The following is a 15,727-nucleotide window of genomic DNA, read 5'->3' on the forward strand; positions in this document are numbered from 1 at the left end:
GAGAGAGAGAGAGAGAGAGAGACACACAGGAAGAGAAAGAAAGAAAGAGAAAGAAAGAAAGAGAAAATGGAGAAGGCGGTAAGGAATAGATCGGTAAATACTGAGAGGAGGACAACAAAAGGAGACAGTGCAGGGCGGAGAGATGGAGTGGGTAATGTCCTGCTTAAGCCAGGTGTCTGTATCAGCGTGTCACAGGGAGAGAGAAGTGTGTGTGTGTGTGGAGGGGTGCAGGAATAGGCAGACCCCCAGCAGAGGAGAGTGGCAGGTGAATAGAGGGAGAGAGAGAAAGGGAGAGTGAGTCGGGTGAAAGGGAGTGGAGAGAGAGGGTGCGAGAAGAGCGGTGAGAGAAGAATGGGAAGGAGAGCGAACGGAAGAAAAAAATAGGGAGAGTGAAATATAGAGAGGGAAAGGAGAGAGAGGTACAGTACCAGGAATGTGACAGAGAGAAGCCGTGAAAGGGAGAAACGAAGAGAGAGGGAAGGCTGAGGTGAGAGAGAGAGGTGGAGGGAGAGAGGTGGAGGGAGAGAGGTGGAGGGAGAGAAGTGGAGGGAGAGAGGTGGAGGGAGAGAGGCAAAGGTAAAGACGAAAAGAGGTGACAGCACTTGCCCAGAGAGAGCGAGAGAGAGAGAAGAAAAGAAAGAGGAGCTGTGAGATGGACAAAGGTTGAAAGTGAGAGTGGTGAGGAGAAAGGGAGGATGCAGGAGAGGCAGGGTTGAGGGGAGGGGAGGAGAGGAGAGGGCTATCGGGGGTCGACTGAAGGCATGAAATGGTCTTTTGTCATCCTTCTTCATCCTCCTTCAACTGAGAGGAAGACAAAGAGAGAGAGAGAGGCAAAGAAATGCATTTTCCAGCACCTCTTTCAGATGACAATGGCTACTTATCTTGCCATCAGTTAGTTCACTGGCCGAGAGAGAGAGGGAGAGAGAGCAGAGCGAGAGAGAGAAAGAGTGTAAAGAAATAATGAGTCGGAGAGTCCAGAACAGACTCGCTCCTCTCTCTCTCTCCATGATGAGGTCACCCTCTCTCTCCTATCTCCTCTTTGTGTTTAGGAAATAGACCTAAACAGCCACGATGCTTGGGCCAGGGTCCCTCCGTAAAGGTCAGGGGTTAGAGGTCAGGGTCAGGCGTTTGAGTGTGGCAGTGTGTTCCTGTCAGACAAAGAGCGTTAACGCCACTCTAACACCTTCATTCACTGACACACACAACCACACACACACACCACACAACACACACACACACACACACACACACACCACACAACACACACAACACACAACATCACTCCCAGACACCACACACACACACACCCCTCTCTGTCCACTTCTACACCTGTGCACATTGTGAAGTCCAAACACAACGACACGTGACCCGTGTTCTGTTTCAGCTCTGTAAATGAAGCAGTGTTCTGTTAGGAAGCACCGTTCGTCATAGTTCTCACGGCATCCACACAGCATGCCGTTAATGACCGCATCAAATTAACACATCAACTCCAGTCCTAACTTACAGAGCACGGCTGTCCTCTCCACCCCGTCTCACACACACAGCCTGGAGTTCGCGTGTCTCGTTGTTGAACGTTTCGTTTGCATTTTGTTGGTTTGTTGGTATCCCCATGTGTATGTGAACGCTTACAAACAATTGAGTGTGTGTCTGGTAGAACTTTGGTAGCGCAGTTTCCTCAGCCAAATAGGCTCCAGCGGCAGAATGGCGAGAGGAGAAGTATCGTCCACAGCAAGCGGGGATTTATATATGCTTCAAGCACGAAGCCTCTGGATATTCAGAATATCCAAGGCAGAAATTAGTCACCACACAACAACACGACTTGTGGATGCTTCGTGGCAACGGTAGATATTTAGTCATCCCACACACTCGCCTCAACAATCTGCCACTAGGTGCATCACTATTACCACCTCACTCCTCATTCATCCTGACAGCCCTGCTCGCACATAATAGACGTCCCCCCCTGCAACCAGGGGCATGTAATCTCAGTCACTTGTCTGTCTATTATTATGTTCCTGTTTTTTTCTCTGTTTTCCCCCTATTCCCTATCCTCTCTCTCCCTCTATTACCTGAATTCTGACTCTCTCCCTCTATTCTGAATCTCTCTCCTCCCTCTATCTGAATTCTCTTTCCCTCTATCTGAATCTCTCTCCCTCTATCCTGATTCTCTTCTCTTCTCTCTCTTTCTGCTCTCTCTATCTGAATTCTCTACTCTCTTCTCTCCCTCTATTGACTCCTCTCTCTCTCTCTCTCGTCTCTCTCTCGTCTCTCTCTCAAAAAAGCCTGAATGACCACCGCTGTATTACAAAAACTGAGCAGGGAGAAGTGGGGAGGGGGGGAGGAGAGAGAGGCGACCGAGGGAAGGAGGAGAGAGGTTTCTGACGTTAACGGGAGATTGCTTGTTAGGAAAAGAGGAGGACGGAGGAGGGAGAGGAGGTGGGGAATGAAGTGGCTGTAATTGGTCGGTTTTTGAAGGGAAAGACAGAAAAGACAGAATTAGGTTTCTATTGTGGCTGTTGTGTGTGTGTGTGTGTGTGTGTGTGTGTGTGTGTGTGTGTTGTGTGTGTGTGTGTGTGTGTGTGTGTGTTGTGTGTGTGTGTGTGTGTGTGTGTGTGTGTGTGTGTGTGTGTGTGTGTGTGTGTGTGTGTGTGCGTGGCGAGATGTGTGGCCAGGATTCCATGTTGGATTTCTAAGGGTTCCTACTGGTCACTCTCACCTGTCAATCACGGGCTATAGGGACAGGAGAGACCCACGTCACCCTGCAGGCAGGCACACAAAGTGCAACACGTTCAAGAACAAAGACCTCTCAATACATGATGGTGTTGGCAATACATTGTCGTTTCCAGTTGCACGTTTCTGTACGTGTTGTGTGTGTGTTGTGTGTGTTGTGTGTGTGTGTGTGTGTGTGTGTGTGTGCTGTGGTGTGTGTGTGTGTGTGTGTGGTGTGTGTGTGTGTGGTGTGTGTGTGTGGTGTGTGTAAAAATCGGTCTTGTAATCCTCTCGCGGTGACTCTCTCTCTTCTCTTGAACCAGCAGAATATTCTGCCAACAACAGGAGGGACCGGGTTGCCAACCACCAACATACAGCTAAAACACACACACAGACATGGGTTGGTGTGAGCTGGCAGGTTGATTATAGTAGGTCTGGATGGACTGTTTCAGGGATTAGGAAGAATGCCCATGGAGAGGTAGATGGGGGGGCTGCACAGACGGCACGCCGGCGAAGTGACGTGGCGGAGGCGCTATGAATGGTTAACGGCGTGGTTTACCGCAAGATGGATAATCTCTCCCTTCTCTCCCTTCCCTTGTGACATTGTGTCTCGGACTATGGAACAGCGGTGTAGCGGATTGAAGGGATTCTTCCCTTCTTTCTGGAAAGAAAATTAATATGATAAAACTCCCAATTCCTTTTCAGTCCTCCTTATTCCCCCCTATCTCCCTCCATTTTCCTCATCCTTTACGTTTCCCTCGTTCACGGGTGTAAAAGTTGTTGGGGGCCAAGCTACAGAGAAGCGCTAGTTGACCAATGAGAAGTACTATCCACTTGACCAGTTTGTGTGGTCCTGAAGGACTTGGGAGAGGGAGTGAGAGAAAAAGCGTGTGTAAGTTTGGGAGGTGTATAGAGAGGTGTATAGAGAGGGTGATATAGAGAAGAGGTGTATATAGAGAGATGTATGATGAGAGGTGTATAAGAGGTTATAGAGAGAGGTGTATAGAGGAGAGGATTTATAGGAGAGTGTTATAGAGAGAGGTGTATATAGAGAGGTGTATATAGAGAGGTGTATAGGAGAGGGTATTATAGAGAGAGGGTGTATAGAGAGAGTTATGGAGAGTAATTTAGAGAGGTGTATTATAGAGAGGTGTATATAGAAAGAGGTGTATATAGAGAGGTGATTAAAGTGATATAGAGAGGGTGTATAGAGAGAGGTGTATAAGAGGTGTTAGGAGAGGTTTAGAGAGGTGTATAGAGAGAGGTGTATGAGAGGTGTATAGAGAGAGTGTAGAGACAAGTGTATGAGAGGTGTATAGAGAGAGGTGTATAGGAGGTGTATAGAGAGGTGAGAGGGTATAGAGAGGTGTTCATAGAGAGGTGTGTTAAGATGGCTGTTATAGAGAGAGGTGTATAGAGAGGGAGTGGGAGCTGTTTGTGAGAAAGGGGAGTATATGAGAGAGATGTGTATAGATAGAGGTGTGAGATGGAGGGATGGAGGGAATGCTGTGGGGAAGGTTGACAATGACAATTACAGTTACTGGAACCAGACAGCAAGGCTATAATGAGAAAAAAGACACTCCACCTTTCTCTTTCTTTCCCTCTCCCTCTCTCCACTTTCCCTGTCTCCCCCCCTATCCTCTTCTTCTCTCTCTCCACCTTTCTCTTTCTCTCTCTCCACTTTCCCTGTCTCCCCCTCTCTCCTCTTCTTTCTCTCTCTCCACTTTCCATCTCTCCCCCCTCTTTCTCTCCCAACTCTCTCCACCTTTCTCTTTCTCTCTCTACTTTCCACCCCCCCTTCTCTCCATCTCTCGCCTACTCCTTTCCAGTCACTCCTGCTCTCCCTCATCTGCCCATGAATGTGTTTAATCAGTACATCAATCTTGGAGCAGACGGGAGAAGAATCCGAATAAATCCAATATGCAATATACAAGATAATTCATTTGGTAAAAACCTAGTGTGGGCGTTGACAAGATACTTGTCACGCGCGTTCAATCACCGTCCACCTGCCCCCGTCTCTCCCATTCTCTCTCTCTGTCTCTCGTTCTCCCTCATTCTCTCTCCGACTCCCCCCCCCCTCTCTCTCCCTCGCCATCCATTAACAGTCAGATTGTTCCGGTCGGTGTTCCCAGACTGCCAGTCAGATGCGATTAACTCTGTAGATTATTCCCAGGGATTGGAGCAGATTACCAGTTAGCCACCGGGAGAAGAAGAAGAAGCGACCCACCCGGACACAGCCACACGCGGACGTGCACATACACACATTCACATTTGAGTAATCTAGCATGTGCCCGCGCGCACCGGCACACACTCAGACATGAACATTCCACATGGATGACCGACAGGAGGAGGAGCGGGAGAGGTGGAGCACCAGTTAGGGGAGGTGGGGGCGTGGTTACAGAAGAGAGAGATGACTAGTCAGAAGAAATGAGGGATAGACAGAAAGGTAGATGAAGATAGGGTCATCTTAATTGAGAAGGATCGAAAAGGAGGACCGGGGTTGGAAGCGCGTGTCTGTAGGTGTCGCTGTAAGAATCAGTCGGACAACAGTCAGCCTAGTCGCTTAACACACTGATCCAATGAAGAGGATGCCGTGGTCGATCAGTGTCTCGTCTATCACATCTCTTTAAAGGGTTTTAATAAACGTGTAGCTGTGTGTGTGTTTGTTAATCTGTGTGTGTGTGTGTTTGTTCATCTGTGTGTGTGTGTTTGTTCATCTGTGTGTGTGTGTTTGTTAATCTCTCTGTGTGTGTGTTTGTTAATCTGTGTGTGGGTATGTTTGTTCATCTGTGTGTGTGTGTGTTTGTTTGTATTACTATCCTCGTGGGTACTGGAAATCCCCAAAAGTCTCCACAAGGATAGTAAAACAAAGAACATTTCCCAGGTCCCCATGAGGACAAAGGCTATTTTAGGTTTAGGGGTTAGGGTTAGAATTATGGTTAGGGAAAACAGGATTTTGAATGGAAATCAATTTTAGGTCCCCACAAGGACAGTAAAACATATGCTGTATGTATTTATGTATGTATGTATGTATATATCTGGATGCTACAGGGACAAGTCTTGGCTGCTCTCTCTCAGTGTGACAGTGTCTGACACCTGTCACTGGCGCCATGGCTTTGCTCACTGGGGGACAGGATGAGCCAAACACACACACACACACACACTATAACTCTCCTCCAGGAAGCAGAGATCACACGGGTGGGACGGAGAGATAGAGAGAGAGAGAGAGCAGGGTTTAGAGACGAGGAGGAGGAAACAGGGCTTAGAGAGGGCTAAAGAGGAGGGAAGAGGTACGGGGAGGGGGAGATACAACTGAGCTCTCCTGAGACGGAGGAGCAAAAGACAAGAAAGGAAAAAGATAAGAAAAGTCTGCACTTCGATAGAGAACGGAGAGAAGGTGGAGAGAAGATGGGGAGAGAATATAGGAAAGTGAGAGAGGGAGAAAGAAGAGTCGTGGGCAAAGAATCAGAGCTAGAGAAACATATGAGAGAGGAGACGGAGATATAAAGTGTGGATGAGAGAGCTACAAGAAACCAACAACTAGAGAAAGGAAAGAGAGAGAGGAAAGAGAGAGAGGAAAGAGAGGAAAGAGAGAGGAAAGAGAGAGATTTAGAGAGAAAGAGGAAAGAGAAAGAGAGGAAAGAGAGAGAGGAAAGAGAGGAAAGAGAGAGGAAAGAGAGAGATTTAGAGAGAAAGAGGAAAGAGAGAGATGAAAGAGAGAGATGAAAGAAAGAGAGGAAAGAAAGAAAGGAAAGACGGGGAAGAGAGGAAAGAGAGAGAGGAAAGAGAGATATAGAGAGAGCGAGGAGAGCGAGAGGAACATAGAAGTTGAAGAGAAAAAAAGGAAAGAGAGAGGGGAGGTCAGACCAGGTCAAGTGGTACAGGCTATTTTCTGTTGTTCTCTAAACTCTCTTCCACACTCCCCGAGAAAATGTTCTTTGTCTTGTTTTTCTTGTTTTGCTAATAATGCTGAATATGCCATGGGTAAATCTGGGCAGAAAGCAGGGCGAGGCAAGGACGCACGACAGACACACACACACTTAGTATTTCATTAGGATCCCCATTTTGCCTTCTGATGGGAGAGATTTTAACTAAAGAAAGAACACAGCTCTCAGACTGTGAAAAATAAAAAAGAGAAACAATTGTTTCTATTGTCAGTACCGTGACCCCGCAGTGTCAGTACCGTGACCCCGCAGTGTCAGTACCGTGACCCCGCAGTGTCAGTACCGTGACCCCGCAGTGTCCGTACCGTGACCCCGCAGTGTCCGTACCGTGACCCCGCAGTGTCCGTACCGTGACCCCGCACTGTCAGTACCGTGACCCCGCAGTGTCAGTACCGATGACCGCAGTGTCAGTACCGTGACCCCGCAGTGTCAGTACCGTGACCCCGCAGTGTCAGTACCGTGACCCCGCAATGTCAGTTCCGTGGCCCCGCAGTGTCAACTGTAAATGCAGTGGACTCTGTCCCATGAATGACGGGTGATTGAATTGTGAGGGATTTCATGTGAATACAAACCAAAGATTTGTATCAAAGAGATAAAGTTGGAATCCAATTGAATTACTGCACATATTTACAATGCTGCAGTTGCCAGTGCCTTTATCAGTGAGTTACTTAGTTCAGATCAAATTCGATTACATTTGGAATTCTGAGTCACAGAGTATGAGATTCAAGATAAGCACACACCTCTAGATCTCTGAATGCATGTGCACTGTTGGGCGGTGTACACGCACGGACGCACGAACCAGCACCCACATAGAGGGGTTTCAGTGTACAATCAATAACTGTAAGATCCCTATACATGCATCTCACACACAATCCCACGCGCACAGTAGCACACACATCCATCAAGTGAACGTTCTCAAAAAGCGCCAGAGATGGACAGAGGGGCTGCACGGTTGAAGAAGTACAGGAGGGGGGTCTTTTGTCCTCCTTCGCCCCTCTGACGAGCATTCTTCTGGCCCTCTTTTCTTTGCGGAGAAGAAGGGCACGAAAGAAAGAAAGAGAAAGAAACCTCTCCATCCGTTTTTTTTTTCTCCCACGCGCTCCTGCACTACAGCTGGGCTCCGGTGGAGGGAGAGGAGGAGGGAGGGAGGGGTGGGATGAAAAGAAATGGAAAGGTAGAGAGGGAGCAAGAGACAGTGTGCGGTGGGGTATAGAGAGAGAGAGAGAATGAGGAGAGAAGGGGAGGAAAGAGAGGAGAAGGGGGGGAAAAGGTAAAGACGGTATGAGTGTGGATGTTGTGTGTGTGTGTATGTGTGGCTTCCCATAGCCCGAGAGGAAGGACAGGTTATGGTCTCTCTCATTCACAGGAAGTCCTAAATTGCTTTTGACACCATTTTGATAGGCAATCATGACTATTCATCCTGCCTTTTGACATTTGAATTGTTTACCAGAGGGCGGGGGAAAAGAGAGAGAGAGATTGGCACAAAACCAGTTAACACTAGAACTGCCTGGCCTTTCAGCCTATAAGTACCCGTCAGACAACGTTACCGGGCATCCCCATTAGCAAGCGCATCGGATGCATAACAACCCGCATGGTGGGGCAAACATAAGCACCAGCGCTTGAGAAATAGTGCATAAACTACTTTAAAGGATTCATTGCATTAAGGTAATATTTGTGGAAATATATCAAGTCCTAGAATAAACGTAAGCCCAATAGCCTATTTTCGTTTCCCTTACAATAAAAACACGACAGTCAAATCCATTTGATCAACTTAATTTGTTGATCCGATTAATAATAGAGGTATAGTAATTAATAAAGTCCAGTTACAGCTTCTTTTGACAAAGTACAAACTAAAAAGAGAATATAACCAGTCAGGTACACATGTGGAATTATTTTCTATATTCCTTAACAAAAGCACCAGCGCATGAACAATTGTAAAGGAGGAATCGCATAAATAAATATTTGRGGAAATATATTCATGACAAGATATAAAAACAGCAATTTGTTGATTGTATCGGACACTGTGTGGTGGCCTTATACGCGTGCCTTTACGCATTTATCAATATCGTCTTCTCTTTATGCTTGGGGTCCACAGTCTGCACACACGGGACTTGTTTCGTGTGCACCTGCCACAGGTGTCGCATACTCTTGTCTATAGGCTAACTCTTATTATGTGTGAAATRCGTAGTAGTTTCAATGGGCCGGCTGTGCAGGCTTATTGGCATCGCTCATTAAGTTGGATAGAGACAAATGTATTTTTTGCATTATTCAAAAGGCCTACTGCAACATGTAGCATGRTTTCATTTCCCTTACAACACATTTTTATTAGTAATAGAGTTATAGTAAATAAAACGGACCCATAACAGCTCATTTCTACCAAGTAAAATGTAAGAGAGAATTGTATCAACCCCCAAGGCGCGTGGTCAAATGAGTTGCTACTGAAAATAGCCATAACACAAACTCATCATCACACTGTTGTCTTTCTAAATTAAATCAACCACTTCACCCTCCTTATCATTCCGTTAGGCCTAATTTAAATTCAATTGTGAAGTAAGGTGCACAATTATCACCCATTCATTAACTTGTCATTCATTCAGTGAGGAGCGAGAGGCATTAGCGCCTGGCTGGGTACCAACGTCCTGCAGCACATTGTCTTGGCGCATTGTCTTGGCGGGTTAAATTGGGAATACTCTTCCGTTTGCGATTGCTTCTGACAAATGAGCAGTGTAAAAATACAAACATGTAGGAAAAGTAATTGAAGGAGCAGGATATAGCATTTTTCGGGAAGCAGATTTTTTGAATTGACAAAATCAAACGTCAGTGGCCGTTGGCGGTTCTAGTGTTAAAGCACCCACAAAGGGCAAGCGGGGAAGAGAGAGAAGGCGAAGAGAGACAAGCAAAAAGAACGGAGCAATTTTAAACGTATAAACTTTGCCGGCTCCCAACTCGGCGTAACGTGATAGAGGGGAGGATATGGAAAGATGGACATTTACACTGGCCTGGTGTTCTGGAGGAAGGGAAGAGAGAGAAAGAAGGAGAGGGGGGATTAGTAAGGAGAGGTGGACTCATTTTGCAGACAAGGGGGGGGGTAAGAATGTGTGTGTTAGTGAGACAAAGTATGTAAGCAAGCGTGTGTTTGAGGGCTTTCAGTAAGGCACTGGGAAGGGAGCTCTTTTGTTCGTGGGGAGGAGAGGGGGYAGAAAGGAGAGAGGGAGAGGTAGAAAAAGAAGTGAGCGATATGCTACTGAAGGAGAGGGAGTGCGCCTCGAAGGAAATTTAACTCCTCCAGTTGGTCTTCGGCCAGCACTGGGAGCAATAAAAAATGTGTGTGTGTGTGTGTGTGTGTGTGTCTGCACGTTAGTGCTTACCACAAGACAGGCGGACAAAGAGAATGATTGGGGAAAATGGCAAACAATAGAAACATGCAAGTTCCATACCTCAAGGCATGCATAGTAAGATGTGGAAGTGTGTGTGCATCAGAGTGTGTCTGCATGTGTGTGTGTGTGTGCTTACACACGCAGCCAGAGTATCAGATTTAATCCTGTTGTTGGCTTAACCTTTATACAAGACAGATCTTGTTATGGAGTTGTTGTGGACAACAAAAAATGTGTTCACTGTCTATGTGTTTCTCTCCCATTCTGATGTGGTACACAGAAACCTTACATCCTGGTTACTATAGGTACTATGCGGAGTCGAGAACCATTTACAATTTTGTCATTTAGCAGACGCTCCAGAGCGACTTACAGTAAGTAGTGAGTACGTCATTTAAAAAAAAAAAACGTTCCCCTGTACTGGTACCAAGTGGGAATCGAACCCACAACCCTGRCATTGCAAGTGCCATGATCTAKCAACTGAGCCACACAGGACCACTGTCCTTTTATCATTCCATCCCCCTCTCACTCCTTCCTTCTCTCTAGGGCTGCAACTATCCATTATCTTCTTAGCCGACTAACAGTTCTCAGCTCACAACAACAGTATATGCATGGGCATCCTCTCTTTTCTCGTTCCCTACAATAACTTGTATCCAGGGTCGTATTCATTAGTGCACACCGAAWCAAAACATTTGCAATGGGAAAACAAAAACAAGAGRTACTTATTGGACAGGTAGTCCCTCCCTGTTTCAGTCCAATTGATGTCTGATGAACACAACCCTAAACTAGAGCCGAGTGGAGTTTGTATAGGCTAGCTATAGCTAGACGGGCTCATGGTTTCCCTCCAGCCTGCTTTAAAAGTTGGGATGACGAACTGGCCAGACGGACTTGAAAGGAACTGYACTCACACAGGCTGTTCCTACGGCTGCCAGTTGGCTCGAGCAACATACACAACCGAGTACGATGAAGTAGTATTACGTACGCAAGTATTAGAGAATACGTCACGCGAAGGTTATGACGAAGTAGTTAAGCGGTAGTTTGAAGGATGAAAAGTAATGTCATAGTAATATTACTGCGTTTAATTTTTTTTTAAAAAGTGGGATAAAAGGTTAAATGACATAAGGGTAGGAAGCAGAAGAAGGTCGGAGTACTATGGCAATGTAGTATCACAGCATCTTCCTGTACTCTACGTGTCATAGCCAACTCCTCTATCGGTGTCATGGGTGGGAGTAAGAGAGGAATGCTGGGAGGGGAGCGGGTGGGGTAGCCTAATTATAGGAGTCTGGGTAGTATCAGGGTTGATTGGGGTTATTAAGAGGGTAATAAAGAGACGGGGGGTTAGCATAGTCAATTTCTGCTGCTGAGGAATGTGTCTGCAGCAGTGTTAATGGCTCACAGGAAGGAGCTCTCAGGGTGATGATCTACTGGCCATCACTCACTATCTGGGTCACGTCACATCAGACCACAGCCCTGTCACGACTCTACTCTCTCTCCTCTGCTCCTACTTTCTCTCATCCCTCCCGACTCTCATTCACCCCCAAGTGCCTCCCTCTCCTTCCCCGGCCTTTGTCCCTCCCTCCCTTTCGCTTGTTCTTCCTCTCTTCCTCCCTTTCTTTCTCTCTCTTCCTTCCTCCCGCCCTCTCTCTCCTTCCCCCACTCTCTGTCAGCGCCAGACCTCCAGTCAGCGCACCGCTCCCTCCCTCTCTCCCTCTCTCTCTCTCTCCCCCCCCCTCCTCCCTCTCATTCAAAGAGTCAGCCAGTACTACGACATTTACTGTGTTTCTGTGACATGCTTCTGCCGGCTCGGTCAGGATAAACATTCCCATCCCTCCCTCAGGATTCCCACAAGGCAGTGGAGGCTGCTGAGGGGAGGACGGCTCACAATAATGGCTGGAACGGAGCAACTGGAATGACATCAAACACATGGAGATAGGGGGAGGAGGTCAGGGGAGGAGGGAGGAGGATTGTCCTGTGTGGTCGATCCCAGCCCAGCCGCGGGGAGACATCTCATTAGCTTAAGAGACAACCTAAAGGGGGGGGTCGACCGGAGGAGCCATGTGCTGAGAGCTGATCCTAGATCAGAGGAGACCTGGGGGATTTTGGGTGCGCCACCCCTCTCTCCCCTCTCCTCAACCTCCCTCCCTCCCCAGGCCAACGCTGATTAGCTCTGTTTAACCAGTGGATCAGGAGAATGAGGACCACAGATCTCAGTGGGCTGTCCGTGGGCCCTATAGCTTTAGAGAGGCCACTCTGACAGCCTGTTCCTAACATCTGGTGTTACAGGTGAGGCTCTTCTCATATTGTGACATTTGCTCAGTTTAAATACGCCGGGACTGAAACATATACAACTGGTGGGCCTAAAGGACCGAAAAGGATCCGACTTCCTTTCATTCCTCAAACCTCATGTGGTTTCTGTGTGTCTGGGCTTCTGACATGCTGTCTGAGGACGGAGTGTGTTGGACTTTACACACAACACAGTGACGCTATTATATGAAGCCCACACATGCAGCATAGTGGTAGGTAGGGCAGGTCACATCTTCTGAAGATTCTGTGTAATTTACAGTGTGTGTGCGTGTGTGTGTGTGTGTGTGTGTGTGTGTGAGTGCGCACGAGAGAGATCACGTCCGTGTGTGTCTGTCTATGCATGAATAGGTGAGTGTGTGTGCATCCGTGTGTGGCCGTATGCTTGACCTCATACCCCTGGGAACAGAGACAGAAAACAACTCCCATCGCTGCCCTCACTGCTAGGCTTGGGCAGTATACCGTCTATACTGTATACCGGGGTATTTGGAAAAAGCCACGGGATGGTTTTTCCAGTACCGCCAATACCGTTGAAACCATTTCTTTCTTTGTTAATAAAGTTTGTTAATACATTTMAATATTTGTCGCTACTTGAAGTAAATACCCGCAGTCAACTTGTGCAATACGTTAGGAGGTAAACGAACATTGCGTTCTTCATTTCACCTGTCACATTATTATAAAGCTTACGGTATTCCCCAGTCACGTGGTGTTTGTTTACAAGCACACAACTAACGAGAGACTAATATTTGTTTAGTGTATGTAGCAAACTGCAGAGATGGGACCAAGTCACAAGTTTGCAAGTTCTAAACAAGTCTCAAGTCTGAACCTTCGAGTCTCGAGACTAGTCCCAAGTAAGAATGGGCAAGTCTCAAGTAAAGTCCTAAGTTCCACAGCTCAGGTCGAGTCAAGTCACAAGTCCCTAATTTGGGGTTTCGAGTTCTCAAGTCAATGGTTAAGTGTTTTATGCCAATTTCATTGCAATGCATCAGTGATTTTGGAGCCATAACTTTTACAAACTGAATCCCTTCCCCCCCACCACTACCACATAGTCTTTGAAACCGAATGCCACGATTTTTGGGGCCGATGATGCCCTGATGAAGAGGTGACACCACAGGTCCCAGAGTGGTGGGGCAAATAGTTTTCCCTGGGGCCCGGAGCTTTTCCTAATCTGGTAACCTAACCAGGTATAAATCTGGACCCTATAGGGTGCGACAGTTATTATTCAGTTGTAAAAGAGTTTTATATGGGCAACGATGGGAGTGGGACCAGATTTACATGAGTCATTTAGCAGACGCTGTTATCCMGATTGACTTAAAGGAGCAATTTGGGTTGAGTGTCTTGCTRAAGGGCACACTGACAGATTTTTCACCTATTCGMCTCAGGGATTCAAACCATCATCTTTTCGGTTACTGGCCAAACGCTCTTAACCACTAGGCTACCTGCCGCCAAGGTATACACYTACATATATACATATAAATACACACAAATACACTACCGTTCAAAAGTTTTGGGTCACTTAGAAATGTCCTTGTTTTTMAAAGAAAAGCACATTTTCTGTCCATTACAATAAGATCAAATTGATCAGAAATACAGTGTAGACATTGCTAATGTTGTAAATTACTACTGTAGCTGGAAACGGCAGATTTTTTAAATGGAAAATCTACATAGGCGTYCAGAGGCCCATTATCAGCAACCATCCAATGGCACGTTGTGTTAGCTAATCCAAGTGTATCATTTTAAAAGGCTAATTGATCATTAGAAAACCCTTTTGCAATTATGTTAGCACAGCTGAAAACTGTTGTCCTGATTAAAGAAGCAATGAAACTGGCCTTCTTTAGACTAGATGAGTACCTGGAGCATCAGCATTCGTGGGTTCGATTACAGGCTCAAAATGGCCAGACACAAAGAACTTTCTTCTYAAACTCGTCAGTCTATTCTTGTTCTGAGAAATGAAGGCTATTCCATGCGAGAAATTGCCAAGAAGTTGAAGATCTCGTACAACGCTGTGTACTCCTCCCTTCACAGAACAGTGCAAACTGGCTCTAACCAGAATAGAAAGAGYAGTGGGAGGCRCCAGTSCACAACTGAGCAAGAGYACAAGTACATTAGAGTGTRTAGTTCGAGAAACAGACGTCTCACAAGTCCTCAACTGGCAGCTTCATTAAATAACACCCAATACAAATCTCCGGCAAACTGTGAGTAGCATGTTTTTGTTACTTGTATAGTATCAGTGGGGTTTGTAAACAGTGCCCCTTGTGTTCAGTTCCGATATGACCAAATATCCCGGTATTACACAAGGTCGGTATGAAGGGATGAAGGGAGGGACAATCTGCATACCGCCCAAGCCTACTCCCTGCCTGCCCTGTCTGTCCGCCATCCCTGCCCTCTCTGATTGGCTGCCGCCTTGCTGGTTTCCCTCTCAGTGAGCCGGCTGCGTAGTGTAGTGGCCAGCCTGTTCTTTTTTGCCACATCACCTGAAAGCTCTTTTCACAGCTCCTGTTGCTCTCAGCTCGTAAACTCTCTCTCTCTCTCACAGAACTTGGCTTTTTTAACTAGAGGAGCAAAAAGAAAAGGGCCTGCTGCTAGAGATATTTTAACATGCCGCTTGGAGACTAGCAGATCCCCCATACACTCACTCTCTCTCCCCTATTCTACCCGCTTTCTTTCTCCCTCTCATCCCATCGACTCCTCCCCCTCTCATCCCATCTCCCTCCTCCGTACAGTGCACTCCAAAACCCCTACTCTAGTCTCTTTTATAACCCTGAAACTTACAGTAGATATTCTCTAATCATTTTGCCTAAGGATCTGTGTAACTAAGCTTACTTCTTCTCATATACACTCTTATCCACACAACAGAAAATACCCMTAATGGAAAATACATCATTCATGTACAGTACAGGGAAACCTAAGGGTGGATTTATGGTTGGAACTAGGTTAGTATCTACCAATTTAAATAAGCGGTAATTCACCACACAAACAAACAATACTGTTTTCATAAGACCTATAGTAACTTTTTTCTCCTCCTCTTCTTCACCCCTCCCCCCCAAATAGATTCCAAACATTTTCGGAGACCCTGCTGTGTTACGTTTTTTTTTGTACTTGCAACGCTTAGCCTAGTTAACCAGCCTTTTATCCCGCGCCAATTAGCAGACGATTAATTAATTATTGAGAATCTGGAAGGGGGATTAATTTTTAATGTGTGTTTGAGAGGGATTCGTTGTAGTACAAGTCACCGCGAGCAGTTTAGGGGAGACGCCCACTCACACCGGTGTTTACCATCATCTACAGTCATCTACACAGAGAGAGAGAGAGAGAGAGAGAGAGATATCGAACAGCCCCAAACCCTATAACAACTCCCAATCCGATTGTACACACTGGAGCATCCAAAAAACCCAGCATAAGCTA

At 46.5% G+C, this 15,727-nt stretch overlaps 1 protein-coding gene across 1 annotated transcript in view; it reads right to left on the reverse strand.

Annotated features, from left to right (window-relative positions):
* The window catches only part of LOC111980580 (ephrin-B3-like), a 47,257-nt gene that overhangs the window by 15,899 nt on the left and 15,631 nt on the right, over positions 1–15,727 (reverse strand). The window lies entirely within an intron of this gene.

Source organism: Salvelinus sp. IW2-2015, linkage group LG3, assembly GCF_002910315.2.
Source record: "Salvelinus sp. IW2-2015 linkage group LG3, ASM291031v2, whole genome shotgun sequence".
Classification (NCBI taxonomy): Eukaryota; Metazoa; Chordata; class Actinopteri; order Salmoniformes; family Salmonidae; genus Salvelinus; species Salvelinus sp. IW2-2015.